At 32.2% G+C, this 23,836-nt stretch overlaps 1 protein-coding gene across 3 annotated transcripts in view; it reads right to left on the bottom strand.

Moving 5' to 3' along the window:
• The window catches only part of LOC148621416 (MAM domain-containing glycosylphosphatidylinositol anchor protein 1-like), a 73,958-nt gene extending 55,630 nt beyond the window's left edge, over positions 1–18,328 (bottom strand). The window contains exons 1-2 of one of the 3 annotated variants that reach the window (XM_088575759.1): positions 18,312–18,328; positions 11,900–11,949 (exon numbers count right to left, since the gene is read on the bottom strand). The gene's annotated coding sequence lies outside the window, so the exon portion shown is untranslated. Of the gene's footprint in view, positions 1–11,899; positions 12,038–18,311 lie in introns of those variants that run through there. The other 2 variants (XM_088575769.1, XM_088575758.1) reach the window with 2 other exon arrangements.
• Between the last annotated feature and the right edge of the window lie 5,508 nt (positions 18,329–23,836).

Here is a 23,836-nt window from a genome sequence, read left to right as displayed (position 1 = left end):
CGGTCTCTATTTTAAAATTGCCGGATTTAACGATTCATACTCTAATTCACGTAGTTTAATGATTATAAACAATTTGCCTCTTCCGTTTCGTTTATTTCTTAGGTTTTGTTATTGTCTAACATGTAACAAATTATGGACATGTTGGTCCTTCATTAACAACGTCGCCTCTTCCATCATCATGCGATTTAAAAACATTTGAAATTGTGTAATTAGCACTTGTATGACGCTGGCAGTCTATAATATAATATACATATGGTGATGGTGAGTTTGAGGTTCTCCCTGGATATTGTCTTTCCATATCAAGGAAATAAACAAACATAATTCCCTGTGTTTTCAAAGTATTTATAGTAAAAATATCGTCTTTGTCTCGAGAATCATCAAATAGTACAATCTTTAAAAAAAACATGCTGTTAGTAAGAGTAATAAAGTTGAAAGAGTAATCAAGGGAACCAAGATTCTAGCGGAAATTAAAAGAATGAAATCCAAGGACAAATACCAGACATGGAAAACAGACAAACAGGACAAAGAAGATAAAACAATTAAAATAATACATACAACGTAACAAAACTAAATGAGCAACTTGGACTCCAATTAAAATTTGGAGCATGGAACAGGTGCATCGGTAGGGTAAGCGTCTTCTGCTTTTCCAAAAACAACCCCAAAATTGCTCATAAAAAGTCAAGTCTGTGGTAGAAGAAAGAGGAAAGGAAAACTATGACACGTTGAACAATCATATTTCATGCTGCAGATGTATATACCGTAACGATCCACGAGTTCATGATGACGACCATAAAACTTTTGTAGTGATGACATCAATCTTGTAGCATCATAACCCTGTTCCAAGGACTAATTGTAAGTCTAGCACGATACAAAAAGTCGACGTAGTTACGGCAGGCTCTAGCAAAACATATGAGTTGTGATATAAAAACTCCATACGCAAGTGCTGAAGAGATGTTGCCACAGATGAAAGGAAAGGTGACAATACTAATTGAAATGTCATAACGTTTGTCGTAAAGTTTGGTCAGTAGTTTTATTTTCTTTACCATCGATTTCTAAGTGTCGGTCAAAATATGAGGCTGACTTCATAGTGTCTGTAGTATCATTTATATTTTGGGTAGATGCGATGTATCAAATCCCCGAAACTAGGATTGTTTAACGATAATACGTCATTTATATAGCGGAAACTGAGATTAAAGGATCTAGCTAAACGATGTTATTTCTTTCGGATCAGATCAGCAATTAAGTCAAACTCATAAGAGTGAAGGAATAGGTCAGTAGGTAGAGGAGCACAATTTATTGGAATGCGACCGTTTGTTGACCATACTGGACAAATATAGATAAAGAGTAATTTAGAGAAACAAGATTCTAGCGGTAATCAACAAAATGTAATCAAGGGACAAACACAAGACATGAAAATGAGACACACAAACAAAATAAAAAGTAACTAAAATAATTCATACAAAGTAACAAAAGCAAATGAGCAACTCAGAAACGGGGAGCATGCACCATGTGCACCGGTAGAGCAAGTGTCTTCTGCTTTTCTAGAAACACCCGCCGAGTTGCTCATAAAAAGTCAAGTCCGGGGTATTCGAAAGAGGACAGGAAAACTTTGACAAGTAGAACAAATCAGTTTTCATGGAGCAGATGGATACACCGTAACGATCCACGAGTTCATGATGACCACCACAAAACTTCTGTATTGATGACTTAAATCTTGTTCAACATAACCCTGTTCCAGGAGCCTACTTGTTACAAGTCTAGCACAATACAAAAAGTCTGCCTAGTTTCGGCAAGCTCTGGCATAACGTATGAGATATGATATGAACACTCCATACTCAAGTGCTGAAGGGATGTTGCCATGAATGAAAGGAAAGTTGACAATTTTGAATGAAACGTCATCATGTTTATCGTAAAGTTTGGTGAATAGTTATCCCATACCATCGACTTCTTCTAAGGGGTAGGTCAAGATATGAGGCTGACTTCACAGTTTCTGTAGTATCCTTTATCTCAAGTTCTTTTGGGTAGATGCGATGTATCTAATCCCCGATATTAGAATTGTTTAAAGATAACATGTCATCTATATAGCGGAAACTGAGATTAAAGGATCTAGCTAAACGATATTCTTTCTTTCAGATCAGCTATAAAGTCAGCCTCATAAGACTGAAGGAATAGGTCAGCAAGTAGAGGAGCATAATTTGTTCCAATTGGAATGAAGACCGTTTGTAGAAAAACGCGTTCACCACACTGGACTAATATGTTGTCGATAAAAAATTCCAGCTTTTGCAAACATTTTTTTTTGTATATTTGGAAGATGATTTTGAATTATTTCTTACAAAGTATGATGAATCTCTATCACGAAATATATATTTGTAGCTATGTGTACCATTTGTTAAGCAACGGTATATAATGTTTTCAAGTCGGGATTTTAACTGAGTACAGGGAATAGAATTATACAGTGTTGAAAAATCATAGTTTTTAATCATATTCTGATAATAACTGATGGTCTCCAGAAGATCTTTGAGGATCCACATGGAATTGTTACCACTACGGGAGTAACAATAATTGTGGTAGGACTGGAGGCCCTCTTTAACAGCTGTGAGTATAGAAGTTAAAAGTTTTGAAAGATGTTTGAAGGTATATTTTGCAGATCCAGCTATGTAGCGTTGTTCGTATGGATTCATGTGGAGTTTAGGAATTGAGTATGTAGATGGTAAATCACAAGCATCGTCTTTAGTAGAGAGAACAAAAGAGGATAGCACAGATTTATGTTATTGCACTATCTCTTATTAGGAGAGTGTATTAAATACATGATTTTTTGATACCCTAAATTTGAACACGTCTAACCAAAAAAAAATGGTAATAAATAATTTACGATATTTTGTTAATGTCTAACATGTAGCAAATTATTGACATGTAGAAGATATGAGACATTAATAAGAGACTACTCATTGAAGCGTGTGTTGGATTGATTGTTTTTGTGGTTCAACGTCCTATAGCAGATATGTTATGCATTTCAAGACGTATACGACTGAAAAAAAAATCAAACAGACCCTGCCTGGTACTTTTCCTACACGCTGATACTAGTTTTTATTGTAGCGGCTTAATAAGCTGTCCCGCCTGGACACAGTATTCTGACCTCGAGCTATTCAGTCGCCACCCCATCCCCATACAAATCATGTGCTTGGCGGAGAAGCAGTAACTACCGATTGTAGAACCATTGGTATGACTCGACAAGGAATCGAGTCCACGTCCTTCAGCACTGAAGAGGAGCACATTACACTGATACCACTGAGGCGGTATTAAAGCATGTATACACATGTCGATATTTAGATCATTTATATAAGATTTGTATCTTTAGATGTTGAAACTATTTAGTTCATGCCACTGCTAATTGGTCATATGTACCGTAGAGTGTTCACAAGCCTATTCGTCTGATTAATATCACAGATAGTTTTCCGAAATGTCAGTATTTCAATATTCAAAACCTTAAAACACGAAGGCAACCAAGCTCCGAACAGCGTCTGACATTCAGAATTCACTCTAGACCTTGCAGTCCTCCTTCTCAGAAAATACAAAATCTTGCAAAGTTGGGTAAAAGCGAATGATTTTACGCAACTTATCCGATTGTCGAACAATGTTTGATTTGAGTAATGTCTGAGAATTTCAAAAGGTTTGTCTGCAGCAGTTAGTATGAAAGAAAACAAACGTCTGTCGCTACGTGAAGCCTGGAAGACTACATTGTTGTACTGCACATGATATTATTTTTTGGAGCTTAATTTGACATTTAATTTCGAGAATGGTAAAGAGTACTTCTTTTTGACTATTTTTATATTAGTCTTGATCTTGATTTTGATAGTAAGCAATCCTTAGTGTAATGATATCCTAGAGAATTTATTTTTGGTTTTCAAGGGCACTTACTCCTAAGAAGAAAAGTCATACAATATCAATTCATAGGGAACATTTGAAGGCCTTGTCATTGCAGTCATTTGAATGATTGTCTCTGTATAACGGTTTTCAAGATAGAAGCCAAGGACAACAAACATCGCCATTATGGCATTTCAAGAAAAGAGTTGTCGATCATCCTCGACATAATGGAGACATTTGTGACTTTGTGGAAATATTTCTATACTAACAAATGCCGTTGTAAACTATACAGTTTTTTTATAGGTACCAGCTAAAACAGAAAACTGCCAGTTTTGCTGCTCTTTCAAAGGAAATATCTCCTACAAGGTCCAACAAATGATTTTAGATGGCTTTCTTAAAGCGGACAATGTATAGTAATATGTAATCTTTAAATCAAAAGAGTGATTAAGGGGCGGCAAACGATAAAAAGTGATGGAAAAATCGTATGATATCGGTTATATAATGAACAGACGAACATTACACCAAAACAATTCACAGCACGAATTCTACTAAAATGATGGAAATTCACACGAAGCGTTTTATTTTGTTGGCTTTATAATACTGTGTCTGGCCAAAGAAATAATGGTTATACAAGGCATATTACCGATAATAACTTTCTAGAAAAGATATGAACAAAAACGAGAAATCCTTTTATTCAACTGTATGTCTCTAGAGCTTAACGTTTTAGAGTTTTTAACACAATTTTACCATTCCAGAATGTAGATATACATTAATTAAGATCTATAATTTTGTTAAAGACATACAAATATAGAGTAAGTAATTGATTATATTTAAGTATTGATATGAACTGTTACTCGGTTGCTTGAATCAATACAGTTAACATACAATCAGCACAAGTTTATTTAAATGATGAATGATTTCTAATTTCGATATGACAATATGTAATAATTTACTAAAGACCTGTGCAGATCGTGTTAGTCTTATTAATTTATCCTAACAGGATATTGGAGGTTAGCCACATACAGTAATACATTTGTAAATAAATTTCATTTTCGTAAATGCAGTTGCATACTTTCGTATTAATGACAAAATTGAGTGTTTAATGAATAAAAGCATGTGAATTTAACTTTATAATAATTTTAAATATGGTGTATCAAATATCATTGTAGGAGAAATCAAATAATGACAATAATTGTTTTGTTGATATCCATAGAAGCAACTTTGAAAAATATGAGAGAAATGGTCATGTCGGAGCATGGACAAGGTGTAAAAGTAGAAATAAGTGACAGTGCTCTATTTATGCCCAACAGTGTAAGCCTTATCTTTGTTATTTATCTGAACTAACTCTAATTTTCAGCATGTGGAAAATTATCTTACAGATATTTTGTGCTGATGATATAATTCAACGAAGTTTTATAATTTACAGCACTGTGATTGACATAAACTATGATCAGACATTTTAGGTATGAAAGAACAGGTGCTTTAAAAGCCCATAAAGTACTAATGTTTTTCGTCAGATGGAAGATGCACACACTTTATAACTGAATAATTACTAGTATTTCTAATAATTGGTACTGTTTGTTACCAGAGTAATTATCCTTGTTTTAAATAAAGCAATATATGAATGAAAAATCTTTTGTCATTGCATAAAACTTTTTTTTAAAGATTTGTCTTTCTTTACATTCTAAGACTTACCTGCCGTTCAATATAACATAACATGGACCACATCGATTTCAAATTTCGAACATGATAGGATTAGAAAAAGATTAGCCATTTTCATTATTTGACTTAAGATTAATTTGAAGAAGTGTCATTGTTCTGTTACCGTGGATGCTATAACTTAAGATATCGCGGCCTTTCAGAATTTAATTAAAGGTGAGTTTACCCTTATAGAAGACCGTTTAGTGATTAGTATTAACTATTTTTATTGGGGCTATACGATGGTGCTTTTGTTGCGATTCGTCATACCTATTCTTTTGTTCTAAGAATACCTTAAAGAAGTAGAGTTTAACAGATAGGTCAATATACTCCGGGTCAAATCATTATATTTAACTATTTGCTTACTATAGTTTTAGTCTATAATTTAAAATGTTGGAAAATTATTCGCTCCGTTTATACTGTCAATTCTCGGAGGCTTATTGGAAACGTAAATGATCATTTTCGTTATCAATAGACTTAACAAGGCGAATTCAAAGAAATAATTCTTTCAAATCTTCGGGTTGTTTCAGAAATACAAATTGACTGACATAAAGATAATAAAATATTTTAATTAACGTTTAGTAGTTTTTTTACCGAGAAATTAGTCGGTAACAATACCTTTTGAATCTTCTTTTTGCTGCATAATCCTATTACTCGCTTAATAAAATGTCAGAGGAATGGTATTTTCTATGTGGTTGAATTGATTATAACTGAGTTCTGTGATTAACTCTAAATTGGACGGATGAATCAAATCATTACTTTGGGAATAGTTCAATATAGGAACAAAATATGAAATACAAGGACGCTAATTGCTGTATTGTAGCGGCAGCAAATGATCATGTATGGTGTATAAAAGTCAGAATTACAAATATTGGCAATCAGATGTCATGTATACATATTTGTTGGGTGTATTTAACGCGATATACTATAGATGACTATGATGGAGCGTTGGTGTTTTTGTTACAAAAGATATTGAAAGAAATCTGCTATTGCAGTTAGAGTTGTTTTCGTTTTTGACAAACTAGGTCTAAAGGAAACAAACCCTAATGATTTTATTGTGATTTCATGACATTTTACCAAGTGGTACTTTTAGTAATTAAGTTAAATCAAAAACCGTACGTAATTTGTCTTCTGTTTTAATTGTGATTGATCTATACGTTATTCATCGAAGCGTTAAATGAAAAAATCATTTGATTCATTATGAAAAAACCTCACTTGCACTGGTCTTATTCAGTAACTTGGTTTATTTGCAGCTTGCATGGAGGTAACAGTGCTTAGGAAAACATGGCATCCCACCCAGACGTATCTGACTACAAGCCAAATTCTCTATTTTCGCAAAATGAAACCATATGCATTCATCAGCAGGCAACACTAGAAAATAGTCTCAATACACTTCTGTGGAGATATAATTTCTAAGATATCCAAGTATCAAATATTAAGTCATTGCATGGGCATTAAATTAAAAATTAAATTTTAAATAACAAATATCTGAGATTTAAGAAATAGATGCTTGCCTATGATTACAAATGTAAGCAGAACCTTTTTTATTTAAAAAAAAAAAAAAAACCAAAAAAAAACAAAAACAAAAACAAAAAACAAAAAAAAAACCACAAATGTGACTCCACATTCATAAATTAAATTCCTATGAGCTTAAAACCCATTATTAAAAAGTGTAGTTAAGCATTAAGATTCAAATACCCGTTCAAAGTGCATCCCCTCTATATTATGTGATTGTGTATTTCGATTACCTTTATAATTTCGGTCAAAGACCTACCCGTCGTTGAAATCACATTTATGTGAATCAAGATAAACATCAGTGATACTTATTAACATGATCTATGTTGAATATAGAGAACAATAAGTGTGATAACAAATGTTTCCGAAGCCTACTGTCGCTATTTGTCAAATATAATAATCGTATCATTTGGTTCTATCTATGTAGCAACGTACTATATTACTAGTATAGCGTGATTTCAAGGCTTAACTGATTTCGAGTAAAGTATATATACAATGGATTGTTAAAAAGAACATTCCAAAAGGTGTTGAAAATACTGCCGGTATTGATTAAGGTTTCTATCCGTCTTTCCCAGTAATGTAACAAGAATAATAAGATAACTGAATTGTCAAACGTTCAATGACCTGCGTTCAGGAAAAAAAAAGCGAGAACACAGAGAATATATAAAAAAACAATTAATTTAAGTAACAGTCTTTATAAGAAAAATCAAACAGGAGGTGATTCCTGCATGTCAAAACTCCATCGAATACGTTTAATTTTCTTTGTTCAGAAACAGTTACTGATCACGAAACAACCCTTGTTTTTTTTTTAGTTTTTGGAGATAAAAATCATATAGATTGTACATAAAGTTTGCACTTTGCAAGAGTTATCGTTCTTGATTTTGTTTGATTTTGTTGATTTCAGTGGGAGATAAATGTTTAGTTTTGTTTGTAAATATATAGCATATGTAGACTGAAAAAGCATCATTTGTTTCCTGGGATTTTCTACACCATGAATCACTTTGCCATTGGCAGTGTCTAAATTGTATGTGGACTGGTATTTAAAAACAAAGAAAAATGAAACGGGCAGGGTTAAACTAAATGACTTCTTATTACTCCCGCAAGATTTTCATTTCAGCTCATATCCGTCGAAATGACGTTTTTAATTAGCCTTATACTTACTGTTCAGTTTATATAGTATCCTTGAATCTCTAAAATTCCCGATAACAGGTTATTTTAACTTTCAATCAATCAAATAAATGAACGATAACAAGTTGTGATATCTGTGTACATTGTGTCGAAAAACAGTAGGAGAAGTTGATGAATAACGTTTGATAAAACATCGAACTTCGCATTGTTTCTTTTTTTTTCTACTACTTACGTCTTAATCAACAACCATGATTTATTGTGTTAACTTCTCGAGCACCTGCCTATTGTTAATATACTAGTCTAGAATACGCAGTTTTTCTAAAAGAAAATCGCGAATTTTGTTTTTAACGAGTAAAAAAGCATGTCTTTCTGTCTCCTGAAACGCTTTCTTTTCCTAAGATTTATCTCGGTTTTATCAATTATAAATGATTTAAGCTGTTTTGTCTAGGCCATTACAACAAAAGTGCCTGGTTTATGTTGCTTTATGCCATTGTTGTAATCTTATTAGTTGTCTGTGGATAACCTTAAACAGGAATAGCTTGACCAAGTTAACGGGAGTATGTGAATTTAAGAGATAACTTAAAATTAATTGATTTTGACAATTAGTTTATATTCCATGTCTGGTCTTTGTCCCTGGATTACATTCTTTTGATTACCGCTAAAACCTTGGTTCCCTTGATTACTCCTTCATATCACACGCTTAATGAGTTCGATTTCATACGATGAATAACTGATCAAAAGTTGATCATACAATTGTTTAAATTGAAATAACTTAGAATACATATCTTTACTGAAATGCCCTGAAATGATGATTTACAGAAAGGAGTGTAACTATCAATCGATTAGTATAACAATAATATTCTCATATCAGGTAACCACTGTTACCTAGCAAACGTATGTACACTCATACTTTTGTAAACAATTAATCTCACATCATATAAAAGTACAAAAGAATATCAAGGCAATCAACATTCAAACGGTTATAAAAATAATCAAAGGATAATGACTAAACAAGGAAAGAAGACACACACACCAAGGACAGGTCATAACCGAACTACTACGCACTAAAACAAAAAAAGATTAATGAGAAATCAAGACTGGGAGCTTGGGTCAGGTGCATCGGTAGGGTAAGCGTTCTCTGCATTTCAAGAAACGCTTGTAGAGTTCTCATAAAATGTTACGTCCAGAGTAGATGATAGATAGACTAAAACCATTACACGGTGAATAAATCGTATTCCATGGAGCAGATGTTATACCATTAAGATACACAAGATCATAACGAGCTTGAAACTTTTTAAATGATTATTTTAATCTTGTAGCAACATTACGCTGTTTCAGAATCCTAATGGTGAGAAATGTAGCACTTCAAAACGTCCATCTTAATTTAACAGGCTCTTGCACGAAGTATGAGTTGTGTTATGGAGACTCAATACCCAAATATTGAATGGCTGTTGCTTTAGACGAAAGAGAAGTTGACTGTATGACACGATAAGTCATCGCGTTTGCCGCATAGTAATGTCACCAGTTTTTTTTTTTTTTTATGTCAATCGATCTTTACTAGTAGGACAAGATAAAAAGTTGCTTTCATTACGCAGTGTGTATGTATATGTTACTTTTAAACAATACATTACCAGCACAAGTATGTAATCGCATGCGTCTTTAAACAATACATAGCCTACCACCTTACACATTTAACATAGCAAAAGTATGCATCGTATAAATATGCACAAAAACATAGCATACCATTTTAAAATAGAATAATCGTGTAGTAACAGATGCATCAATGAAATAACTTTATAAACGTATAAAATATATTTTATAGTTTCCAAGGTCAAACATTTGTTGAACACTTTTTACATTTCTATCATTTGTTCAATTACCTAATTAGTAATGAATGAAGAAGCTGCCTAAGGTCGGTAAAGGATTTTGTTCTGATTGATTAACTAAGAAAACATGTCAACGAGTTTATTTTAACAAATATCATAATTTGTACACAAAGTATTACAATATAACAGTTTTTTTGCCTCTCTCTGTTTCATACGCACCCGCTTAATTAATGTAAATCTAAACTAGATTATGCAATTCAACAGAACGGTACATAAATCACATCCGTAATTGGTTCAAGTAATTTGTAACAAAATAATGCAGATAAGCCATCTAATTCGAAAGTCTTTGAGTAAAAATGTCAATTTGAACACTGGCCTTAAACATTTCATGAATACTGACGAACCCTTTTCTATACAACTAATAGATCTCTTTTGTTTCATGTCATTTGTGACCGCTTTATGAGAAGTAAAATGAAGCAATAACGTTTATCTTCATTCAGTAGTGATTCTTTATAGTATATATTTATATGTAATCAAATGTACGATATTGGAAAGTGGTTCCGATGTTTATTATTTGCCAAATGGTTGCAGACAGCTCTCCATATAATAAAACATTTTTCCGGATCTGAATATAGGGGCTAAAGTCATCAACAATCTATAACGCTTTTTGCCATCATATTGTATGTTAACCAACAAGACATTCCGGCATGTTTAACTCCGGTGGTGTTTCACGAAAAAAGAAAAAAATCAATATGAGTGAATATTTTCAATGAAAAAAAAATCATATGATAGAATTTTTTATTTCATTTGCATCACTTCATTTCTTTTGTTTTGTAAAAAAAATCAAGAACGTATAACGTTGTATAAATTTTGTAGCAATTTAGAATATAAATAGCTGTAAAATGAATGACATAGCAGTAACAAAATAAAAATGGTAGAACGATCATTGTTCTTACACACTTTATAACATTTGCATGTTCTTAATTATATCTATTTGATTAAATTTATACACTAACAACTCCTCATGCTCTAGAAGTATGACATTACTTTGAAGGACCGCAAATATTTACCACAGATGTTGGCATTAATCTGTTTCTATCGTTTTGATAATATCACAGAGAATTTTTAATATTGCCCTGGTTGAAACACATTATTTCATTTCCATGAAATATATTAAGGCTTTAAAAACAACTCGTTAATGTATTGGAATATCGCCGACAATTCGTCGTCAATATATTTTTCAATATGAAAACATCTATTTAAGAATTTATTTTACAAATCAACATCAGTACACCACCTGGAAAAGAGTAATCAAGGGAACCAAAGTTATAGCAGTAATCAAAAGAATGTAATCCAGTGACAAATACCAGACATGGAAAACAGACATACACAACAAAGAACATAAAGTAACTAAAATCATACATACAAAGTAACAAAAGTAAATGAGCAACTCGGACTCAACTAAAAACTGGGAGCATGGACCAGGTACACCGGTAGGGTAGGCGTCCTCTGCTTTTCTAGAAACACCCGCCGAGTTGCTCATAAAAAGTCGAGTCCGGGGTAGACAAACGAGGAAAGGAAAACTATGACCCGTTGAATAAATCAGCTTTCATGGTGTAGATGGATACACCATAACGATCCACGAGTTCATGATGACGACCATAAAACTTCTATAGTGATGACTTCAATCTTCAAGTCTTACACAATAATGACCTAGTGAATGCTTTCCAATTGCTATAAAAAGAAAAAGACATCATACTTCAAAATATATATCGGTTTTGCTATGCAATCCATCATATTGTTAGAACAGTTAAAATTTGAAATTTCACAGTAAAATAAAATATCAAAACGAATTATAAATCACTTACCTTAAAACTTTTTGCAATTATGATAAGAATCCAACTTCAATTTCTGTTAACTACAAAGACAACAATAATATGAAGTTGATAGACACAGCATCCAAATAACTGATTAGCCCTATCTTAAGTGTTGCCAAGTCATCTCCATATTATAGATATATCATACATAATACTACTTGACACACGAAGTGTTACATTTCTCTCTTTGAATGCCTTGAATATTCTAAGGGCATACCTACTTAAGTAAAAAAAACATAAAAATTAGATAGAATCAATTTCATTAGGCGTGATTAAATTGCGTTCAGTTTATGATAGGTATTAGAAAAATGTAATAATTATGCGATATTATGAGCAAACTCTGCAATATCATCAACTAGCCAATTCCATTTCGTGTAGTACTCTATTTGTTTTTTGCTTCTGTATTATACTAGGATATTTATTTGAAAATTTTGTATGATATCCTCACATGAAAACAATGACAACCCCCCAAATGATAAAAAATAGAGTAGATTCGTCTACATTTTCGGCAGTTTTTAAAATGTTTAAATTATAAACAGCACTATTTGCAAATACACCAATTACTTTTTTGTCACGTGGTAACTAGAGGGATTATAAAGTAAAATGGAATGAGCAATTAGAATTTTCCATCTAATTTTGAAATATTAATCAGATTTAACATAGATATGAAACTTTCAAGATGCTTTGCACATTCATAAACCTTGTGTCAGATATCTCAACCCACAATGAATAGAAAGTGGGCTTGATTTACGTTTGAGATGTCTCCAGCTTTTTTTGGACTCTACTTACAGGCAATGGTGCCAAATAATATGCATCGAAAGGGTATTTGTTCAATGTTAAAATTGTACAATTTTTACATAATAGTCAAAGCATCGATCAAATAACAAAGTAGGAAATAATTATGTGCCTGTATCACAGTTATATAAGTGAGTCGCTTTTCCTTGTGACTCAAGAATTTTTTGCTAACCAGAAAGTTAAATACTTCACTGGAAAAGATAAATCTGTACGTTTTTAGTTCTCACTTTATCGTGACAAACTTTGTATCAATGTTCTAAGATAATTATATTAATAAGTGTAGGTACATTTACATCCTAGTTCAATTTGCTAATCAAAGTGATAAAAAATACATTCCTAATGTCGCCTAAGATTCGTTGTACATAAATATGAGCTATTCGTCTATCATTAAAATCAGAATGTGGATTTATCTAGGTAGAGATTGAAGATTCGGATTCAGAACTGCTATTAAAGACATTGGAATCATCATACTGTACCCAATCACGCACAGCTTTAAGGAGTACTTTCTCGAATATTGAATAAACAACGTTCAAGAATTGCTAGGAAAGTGCAATGCAATGAATAAAGTACCAATTATCTACAGCGTACGTAATTTATACCATAGTTAAGCATTTTAAGAAGAAACAAAATGGATTTAAAGGCAATTTTGAGGACCAGAAAAAAAAATTACCCGCCAAGAATTGATCAAAATAGTCTTGAAAGATTGTAAATATATGTATTATTCATTATTTCATATCGAGTGTAAGAATGTTTTGATATTATAAATTAGAATTTCTATCAATTTATGTCAATTATTTACTTTCCTAAACTTTTCATGGTACCTTTTTGTGTAAATGGATATTAAGAAAATAAAGAAAACACTTATTTCTTTCTTTGTTGCTTTACATGTTTAAATGTTATTAAAAGGTATCAAAATAATGACAGAATCTTTTATCTAATATCTACATTTTGAGAAGGTTAGATAAACAAAAGCTTACATTGATAGTTGAATATTTTGCTGGTTTTGTTTAATATAATAGCTGTGTTCTATTGGTATAAAACAAATAATACAGTTTAAACTTTGACACTACAAAAACAGTAATTGCAAAAACTAGAAAAAAACCTTAATTCAGTATAATGCATGTTATATAACGCAGACTAACTTCAGCTGATCACTGATCGTTATGGTGTATCCATCAGCACCATGAAAGCTGATTTATTCAACGGATCATAGTTTTCCTTTCCTCGTTTGTCTACCCCGGACTTGACCTTTTTATGAGCAACTCCGCTGGTGTTTCTAGAAAAACAGAGGACGCTTACCCTACCGGTGCACCTGGTCCATGCTCCCAGTTTTTAGTGGAGTCCGAATTGCTCATTTGCTTTTGTTACTTTGTATGTATGATTTTAGTTACTTTGTGTTCTTTGTTGTGTGTGTCTGTTTTCCATGTCTGGTCTTTGTCCGTGGATTATATTCTTTTGATTACCGCTATAACCTTGGTTCCCTTGAATACTCTTTCGACAATAACTAACGTTGTTATTGTTTGAAGCTACTTGTTAGCAATTTGTACAATTTATAGCGCTTGCACATATTCATCAGAATTTTGCATATTCTTCATACGTTATTGTTGATTCATGAGCATTCACGAAATGAATAAGAATGAACGTTGATGACCTAATTTAATGTTTGCTAAATCTGTTACACCCAAAACAACGTGTATGTTTTCTTCAAAATAATGAAACCATTGTGATTGACAAGGCAGTATGAAATGACGCCATTCCTACGATATGAATTTACTATCAAATGAACATCTGTCAGAATGATAAGTATGAATCTCTGTAATGATTGTAATTAGATGTATTTTTGGACATTTATGTTGGTTCTTTCTAATTATTTACATTTTAACTTACCTTTGCGCATTTGCTTGTACTTAACTAATCATTTCTTACCAACTTGTTTATTTGATCTTTCTTCAGTTCCATGGAGATCTGGGGCTGGGGTATTGACAGAGTAACAGTATTTTTCAATGATATCTTTTTAGGGTAATAAGGACCGATAGAGAAGTGTAGAGAAAGCTAGTTATTGTCATATGTGCCTCCGGGTGCTACAAGGACTAGGTAGGTAGGTGATAAACACAAAAAAGGATATAATTAACCTCAAATGATTATTAGGTTTATATTTTTCTTTTTACCCATTATCATGTCGCCATTCCCATATCATATATGACTTTTATCTACAATATATACTCTAAGTGAAACGACAAACCAGACGGCCCCAATAATTAAAACCATTTTATTTTTTTTGTAATTACTCAAATCTGGAATGTTTCTGTTTTTGTTTTCGTTCTTCCATCCCTTTCCCTTTTCTTTCTAATTCTTCCAATCCTCCACCCTGCCCCTCAAAAACAAGTTAAAACCAAATGTTTTATCATATCTGTCTTTCGACAGTGTAAAATAGTCATTTTAAGATAAACAGTAGTGGACATGTTTGATTATATTACCTTCTAATGTAATTATCTTAGTTTACTTAATTTAAATTTGTGACGAGGTTTATTTTAAGAAATGTAATTGTATAAATAAAAGCATTCCCGTGCTTTGAACTTCTAGCATGCGTTGTTGTAATCCAGCAGATTTTAAACCTGATATGATGAGCAGTAAGTGTCAACCGTAACATTTCAGGGCAATTTTAAAATTTAGCATATTGAAAATTGTCAAATCAATTATTAAGCTTTTTGACAATCATACTGGATTCAAGCCTTAGAAATAAAGTTTATAAAACATAATTTTAGCTTAATTGTTCTATTTGAAATTTGAACATTATATCTGTGGATAAAAGAATCACATAAAGTATATAATTAATGTTAAATAGAGTAATCAAGAGAACCAATATTCTAGCGGAAATCAAAAGAATGTAATCCAGGTACAAATAACAGACATGGAAAAACAGACACACACAACATAGAACATTAAATTACCAAAACAATGCATACAACATACGTATATGAGCAACTCGGAAAACACCAAAAACTAGGAGCATGGACCAGGTGCACCGGTAGGGTAAGCGTCCTTTGTTTTCTAGAAAAACCCGCTGAGTTGTTAATAAATAGTCAAGTCTAGAGTAGACAAAATAGGAAAGGAAAACTATGACACGCTGAACAAATCAGTTTCATTGTGCCGATTGATACACCGAACAGATTCACGAGATCATAATGAAATATCACGAATATTTCACATGTAGATAACTAGATTGTCTTGCATTCATAGCAAAAGAGCAAACTACAATAAAAATGTCACCTTCACTGTTTTATCTACATGATATTTTACAAAGACGATGTAATGCAGATCAAACGAACCCATCTGCACTAATTTATCAAATTAACAATTGACTTAAGTATAAGTTTTTGTAAAAATCAGGCAAAATGAGAATATTAGAAATATGCATATCAAAACCCCACCGGTCTGATAAAATATAATTTCACACAAGAATGTTTTCTCTATTTGAAAAGACCATTTTTTGATAGTTGCTTCTCTGGATTTAATTTTTCAATGAAATATTAGAAAAATGTAAGTTTTGACAGAGTTATCTGCCCCTGAAATGTTCATTTTCAGTACATTTCCATGAAATAATAACTCAATTTACCAACATTATATGGAAAATTTTCTCTAGTTTCCTTGATGCTGATGGTACAAATAGTGAAATGAATCTTTCAAAATGTTTGGCTTTTTCTCATATCATGTTTTACCTACTGCTTGATTCTTACAGAGACTGGTACTTAATAAATACATTGTAATTAATACATTAGTAGGATGACGGTTGTTTTTTCTAACGTCATAATTAGCGCAAATTGAAGATAATTCTTTTCTAGTTTCTATGATAAAATATCATAGATATTATCATTAATCAAAGTACAGTAGGTTGTATATTGAAAGATTGTATATCCTTCCGTCGTATGATAAACTTCATTACAATTTACATTTTTTAAAGTTTAGATTTATATACTGAACGACCCTTTTCTGTCCATAACCAATAGCTTTTACAAAATATGAAAGTCCATAATCATTAATTTGTCCGAAGTTCTATTGTATTGCTAGAATCTGAGAGTGCTATTCATATTCAATAACGGTAGTTTCCTTATACAGACGCTTTGATGTTAAACATTCACCCATTACAAACACATTGAAACTGCTATTAAACATTGATGGCATCAATTTGTTAAAATGGCTTTGTACCCCGGTGCATCATTACGTGTATTTAGTCCGTTCTATATTGAATATAACTTTGCTTTAAGTAAAATAACTTTACAAATTTACAATAATATGCAAATAGGTATGTGCTTACATGATATGAAACAAAAGTGTCATACTATTTATTTCAGTAAAATATAGAAATAAACGGGGAAACACAGAGGACCGAAACATAACATCTTTTTTTTAATCGTATATATCTTATGGGTTGTATCAAAATAAAGAAGTAAAGAGAAATAAATATTTACAAATATTTACAAATATTGTCCAATACATAATGATGATATTTATACAGCTTTTTACTTTCAGGTGTCATAACACTACATTTTTTTGTTTGTTTGTTGGGGTTTAACGTCCGAGCAGCAATATTTCAGCTATATTCAGACGATGAACATGAAATTGATGATAAAATGAACATGAAATGATGGCGAAATGAAAAAGGGATGGGACACGAGGACAATGGGGTCGACAAATTTTGATTGCCACTGGAAATAGGGAGAGGTGGGTAGGGTCGGGCAATTTAGCCTCCTGTAGCGGAGCCCTATGTTTCCTACTCCGGGAGAATACCACAGTAGGGTTCTTTAACGTGCGAGGAACGTGGCATCTTTCCCAACACGGTGCACCACTATGGGTTGCGGTCAGGTTTTCCGTAGAATAGCCTGACAACCCCATCATGTAACACGCCAGGGGTACCCCATTCCACCTCCTGGGTCAAACATCCCAGTTGCTCTGTGGGCAGAGCGCCCTAGCCCCCAGCTAGGGTTCTGAGCACTATTTAGTCGCCTTTTACGACAAGCTTAGCGCTGCTGCAGGCCTATTTTTTAACACCCAGACCTGCACGGGACGTCATAACACTACAACTTGCGCAATATATAATGACTTTGTATGTCTGCATCTTTAAATGAAATCCTATTTTTTTTTATAAACACGTTTTATAACTTAAAAAACTTTAAAAACTCATAATAATGGATATATGTTAGAATATGTTTTTACAAGGCTTTTTGCATTAGAATACAGTAAACATTTTTTTGTTATACATATCATACATGGGTTTGGCTATTAATTAGAACAAAATGTTAGCACAGATATACCGTAGATATTTTGTATTTTACATCTACATGTATTGAAGCAAGTAATTAACTGTTATGAAACTTCCTTAAAGATAACAAAATATATATATTTGAAATGTTTTTCGTGTTTTAAAGATATGTAGGTCTTCACCTAGTGATTTCAAAGTTAAAAACACTTTAGAATTTTACAATTGTGAAAATTAAATAGCCAGACAAATAACTATATATAAACAGTATAAACGAATTTGTCAAGAATCATATTTTGATATCAAAGAGAAATATAGGGGGAGAACATTACATTATAAAGACATACTCACTTTTTAGAAGATATCCATGCAAAAATTTCAATACCAACTCAAATATGCTTGTATGGGAATGCGATAAAGAACAAATAAACTTAAGGTAATGTTTACAAAATAATCAACACACCTTGTCGAAACTATCATTAATATTTCACTTTTAATCGTTATTATATCCTCAGTTAAGTGTGTCCATTCATCTGGAAATTTATTTTTCTGCAGTTTGAAAAGAAATTTTCTTGAGCTTTATGATTTAATTCGACCTTTATAGACAAGTACACCTAATATAAATTTTAACGTTGATAAACGGGGGCGAAAATTTCACTTAGAAAACTTTTATCAGTGGGTTCATGAATTCAATGAATGTTGACAAGAGAAAAGTCGGGTAATAAATCGCTTAATGATATAAATTAAAATGATTTGCCCAACAAATAAAAATGCTTTAAGGATTCTAGATTATTACTAGGTAAATGCCAGGATTGCAAAACAAAATTTTGAAAATAAAGGAAGTGTCTGAGAAAATATATGTTACCAAATCAAAGAAGTCTTTAAATCAAGAAGGTGTTCTGTATTATTCAACAATACTTGTTTAGACACTTAAGTTACTTTAAGGCATCATTTAATGTTAATTTCAAAACTCAGTGTAATCATCATAAAATTTATGTCATCCATTTTTGTTAATCGACGTTATTTTGTGATTCATTTTAGGTACACTTACATTTAACATACCATAAAAATGCATTGAGAGCCACAACATAATGCAGATACTTACGCAAAAAGATAGGCGACAGTCTTTTTAAAACTCAAGGAGGTTGTAGGGAATTCGTGTATATCAAAGGTCTTGTTACAGACCACATAACTCGTCTTAGTCTTAATTTTCTGTTCGGTTGTTCCATATTGAGATAAAATTTATACAGATTGTACATGTAATTGGTACCTTACAAGAATAATCATTCCCGACATGGGAGATTTATGTAAGTGATGAATGCATTGTTTCTTCAAAATACAGATCTGTATCCAGACTGGACTATCGTTACATAGATCTATAGTGTATGTAGATTGAAAAGGCGTCATTTTTAGGCTTTTTATCACCTTGAATCAGCTTTACCATTACAGCCTCTAAATCTAATTTGAATTAGTACTTAAAACGTTTAAAATATAAAATTTCATTTTCCTACTAGCCTAGATCATTGTTAATCATACTTGGCTTAAGGAAATACATATTTTTATAACGCGAACATTTGTTTTCTTTCGATTTCCGCTAGTATCTCGGTTTCCTTGATTATTATATAAAAGAAAATGTTAAAATGAAGCAAATTTTATTTACTAATAAATATTTTAATTATATCCGTCAGACATTTACTACTTCCTGTTAACATCAATTTCAAATCTGCATAGAATAAAGGAAGGAGCTAGCATTAGATCAATTGCTTAAATGGTACTCTTTTTAATTCTAGTGAGTAATAAGATTCTAGAACAACGGCTGTACAAACCTATTAATTGTCAATAACTTTCTGTAAAAGTAGTCTAGAAAATGAATCTTTAAAAGTTAAGGACGGGAATATTACACCAGAAACCTCATGACATTCGATGAATCTAATGGATTTCATTACCTAGTCAAAAATATTTTGCTTCTATCAAAACAAACTTGACTAATGGAATATGATATAAATGACAAATGACCACACTCTTGTTGTAAAGATTAATTTGTCAACATATAAATCCTTTTGACAGAATTGTCTTTTATAATTAATCCACATCGAGGAATATATTTGTTATTCAATTTACGTTTTAAGTTTTTGGGTTTCATGTGAATGTCGCATGATATTTTCGCCTAAAAAACATATCTTCCGAGGAAAATTTGTATCAAATATCATGATGTTTTCATAATATGACACATTAGAATAATATTTGAGTTATGTATCAAAACGATATACTTGTGAGCAATTAAGAGCAGCAAACAAACAAAGCCAGAAAAATATACACGTTAAGTGATTGACCCGTGATATGAATATTAAGAAGAAAATACGAATATACAGCAAATAAATTTATCAAAATAATAGTTATTGTTCTTAATTGAGACATTTCGTTGTATGATACTAAATAAATGTACGTTTAGTGATTTGCATTAACTATTGGAAAAAAATGCCCAGCGGCGTTTAAGCCAAGTTGTGGGATTTCGACGTATTTAAATCATCCCACTGCTGACACTTCGGTATTTTTTTGCCGATATTCAAATACAAAAGTAATGTTAGCTGCTTTGAGTTTACGAGAGCTCAATAAAATGCATTAGAAGTAATGCGATTGTTAAAATCGAAAATTACATTTTTTCACTAAACTTTGAATAGATGGACCTAATTTTAACGGTGTCCTCAAATAGTTGTCAATTTGAAAACTTTTAGGATTCCACACACGAATGTATATATATATATATATATATATATATATATATATAGAAGGGTCTGAAAAATTCCCAACGATGTTAGAACTGTCAAATTTGCGAAGCAAATTTTTGGTCGTTCCCTCCGCGGGACTCGAACTCGTACCGCTATGACATCTATGGTAACACTGCCTCCACTAAGTCCAGCGCCCTAGACCACCCGGCCAGCTAGGCTATATAAAAATATAGCTTTCGCTGGCCGGGTCATTTCTCCTCGTAGGATTAATCTAGGGCTGTAACTTAGTACACGATGTATGGTAGAACGGGACAGTTCATCTAGGTATCATTAATTTGATCCTCTATCCTACATAATAACACCTAGATGAACTGTCCCGTACTACCATACATCGTGTACTAAGTTACAGCCCTAGATTAATCCTACGAGGAGGAATGACCCGGCCAGCGACAGCTATATTTTATATACCGTAGCTGGCCGAGTGGTCTATGGCGCTGGACTTAGTGCAGACGGTGTTGCCATAGATGTCACAGCGGTACGAGTTCGAGTCCCGCGGAGGAAATGACCAAAAAATTGCTTCGCAAATTTGACAGTTCTAACATCGTTGGGAATTTTTCAGACCCTTCTATAAGTTAACGTTATCTTCCCTGTATCAATTTGATCCGATGGAGCAGTGAAGCGAATACAGTCGTCACATTCTGAGACGTTGTATATATATATATATATATAGTGTGTAATGGAACAAAATATTCTTAATGATAAACATAACACAAGAACAGGTTTTAAATTTGTTATTATCACAAATTTACAAATAAATTAAAAGAGTAATCAAGGGAACCAAGATTATAGCGGTAATCAAAAGAATGTAATCCAGGGACAAAGACCTCTTCATTGCGTCAAAAATGCATTTATTATTAAACCTTTGATCGCGCGACACAATATTTGTAAATCTCAATGACACAGAAGTTCAACAAATAAGAAACTCAGTAGCAACAGATCCGTAATAGATATCTTTTATTTGTCAAAAGTAAAAAGAACATTATATTTACCCACATGTGAGGAAAGTGCTACGACAATCGAATGGCCAAATACTTTGCTACACAAAACACCCATTATTTATGTTTACTATATTTATGCATAATTACTATCATCGTTTACTTCTCTATATTTTGCAAACAGAAATTAAGGATTCAACAATGCATGTTGAACGAGAGGAAATCCTCAGACAAAACATAATCAGAGTATACAAATAAAATATCGCAAAAAAAAAAAAAAAAAATGCCGACCACGCCTCTCATTGAATCTATACCTATATCCACATATTCTATAAATCTATGCTATCACGGCTGTGTTATTAACCCATATGTAACTATCTTAGTAAGTATTTCAAGCAAAATTGTAAAGTAAATAAAATATTTGTAATATTTTGTTGAAGATCAGCCAGTTTGCATTTTTCATTTTCATAATCTATTCTAATTCCTTCCTAGATATCATATACATTATTCGAATTTTCTTTCAGGGCGTAATATTTTAAGATACTATACTACTGATGTATTTCTCGCAACATGTCCTTTGCAACTTCTTGATTTCACATTTTCCTTGTAAGACCTGACAGTCATGGGCGTTCTTGATGATTAGAATTGATGAGTTCCAACGAACCTTTGAATTACTTATTTGTGATTTATTAATGACAACTCGTTTATTAGTTGTTTCTGTATGATGTAGTGAATGTGGGATAAGTACTAGCTGGAATGCTGTCGAAGGGTACTGTTGGCGTTCATTGGTGACAGACAATGTCATGGCGATTTTCCGCTTCGTCACGTCTGTCCATTACCGCGATGGACTAATTTTTGGAACCACATAATTTTTTATTTGACCATTTTTTAAATTTTATTTTACCATGAAGCTTCTTTAGGGATTTACATTTAAAACATATCCAACTTAGAAACATGTAAATGAACAAGTGTGATAAATTTAAAATGCTTGTCATAAACATTCATAAAACCAACATGTTTTGTAAAAGTCATTTATGGTAAAAATAAAAGATTGAGTTTGCACAGAGATGAAAAGGTCATAATTGTTTAGTTGAGTTCTGTACAAAAATATTACCCACATTTTTGTTCACTGTCCATCACTATATAAACCGACATATTCTCATCTATTCTAACTTTCAATATTTGTTATCATTTGTTTGTAAATTACAACCGGGATAAAATAGATGAATTAAAAGTTTTCATCTGCATGATTCTTACGTGAACTTGTATGATTTTTCTAGTCGATGCTGTGCCATCTCCTCGTTAGTCATAATGTGCATGCCATCTAAACAAATCCTGTACGACTTTAAAATTAGTTCGGTTTATGCAGATGTTTGATTTACAAAGGTTAATATGACACAAATGGACTGGTTTATAAAGTTATACTTTTTTTCATGGTTCAGTTAAGACAAGTTTCAGTGTATTGACAGGCTGGTTGCCGAGGGAAATGAGTGTCCTTAGTTACCATGTTCTTTATACACCAGAGTAGCTTGATTTTATTTTTTGCACTTTGATGAGTAGGTATGGGTCATACACTAACACCACAAGCAATATCAGCTTAATTTTGAATATTGATCTGGCCACTGATTCTTTGTTGCTTATAGAGAATTGATATTTGTATCTATTTTTCATGCTTTTACATGATATTACCTTCTGCATTGTATGCATTGCTTTCGATAATTGTAAGGACAGTTTAGTTAATTATGCTATCATTCTACTCAACAATCGTTTACAATGATTTAGTTATGATGACTAAGACAAATATGTTGAGAACGATGCCTAAATGATAGGTTATAAATAATTGTGAAACGACTTTAGCTTTTATATAGATATCTGCATTAGTAACGATGACTATTTTGTAAATTAATTTGACATAAACTTTTAGATGATAGCCGTGTGCGGTTTGGCGTACATTATTAAATTGTTATCAGTAATTTTTGTGATCTTAACCTGTTTTATTCCTACATTATTTCTCTGATTATATTTCTATGAATTTTTTAGGAGCTTAAACCACTTTTGAAACGTTCTTTTGTTCCAAAAATGTTGTTTATAAGATCTATGCTCATTTTAATTAATGTAGGTTAAATCCTAAATGGACAGTATTTGTTCATGA

Source organism: Perna viridis, chromosome 3 (assembly GCF_037379345.1).
Source record: "Perna viridis isolate PV_CMFRI_1.1 ecotype Kerala chromosome 3, ASM3737934v1, whole genome shotgun sequence".
Classification (NCBI taxonomy): domain Eukaryota; kingdom Metazoa; phylum Mollusca; class Bivalvia; order Mytilida; family Mytilidae; genus Perna; species Perna viridis.
This window is presented reverse-complemented; position numbering and strand designations above follow the sequence as displayed.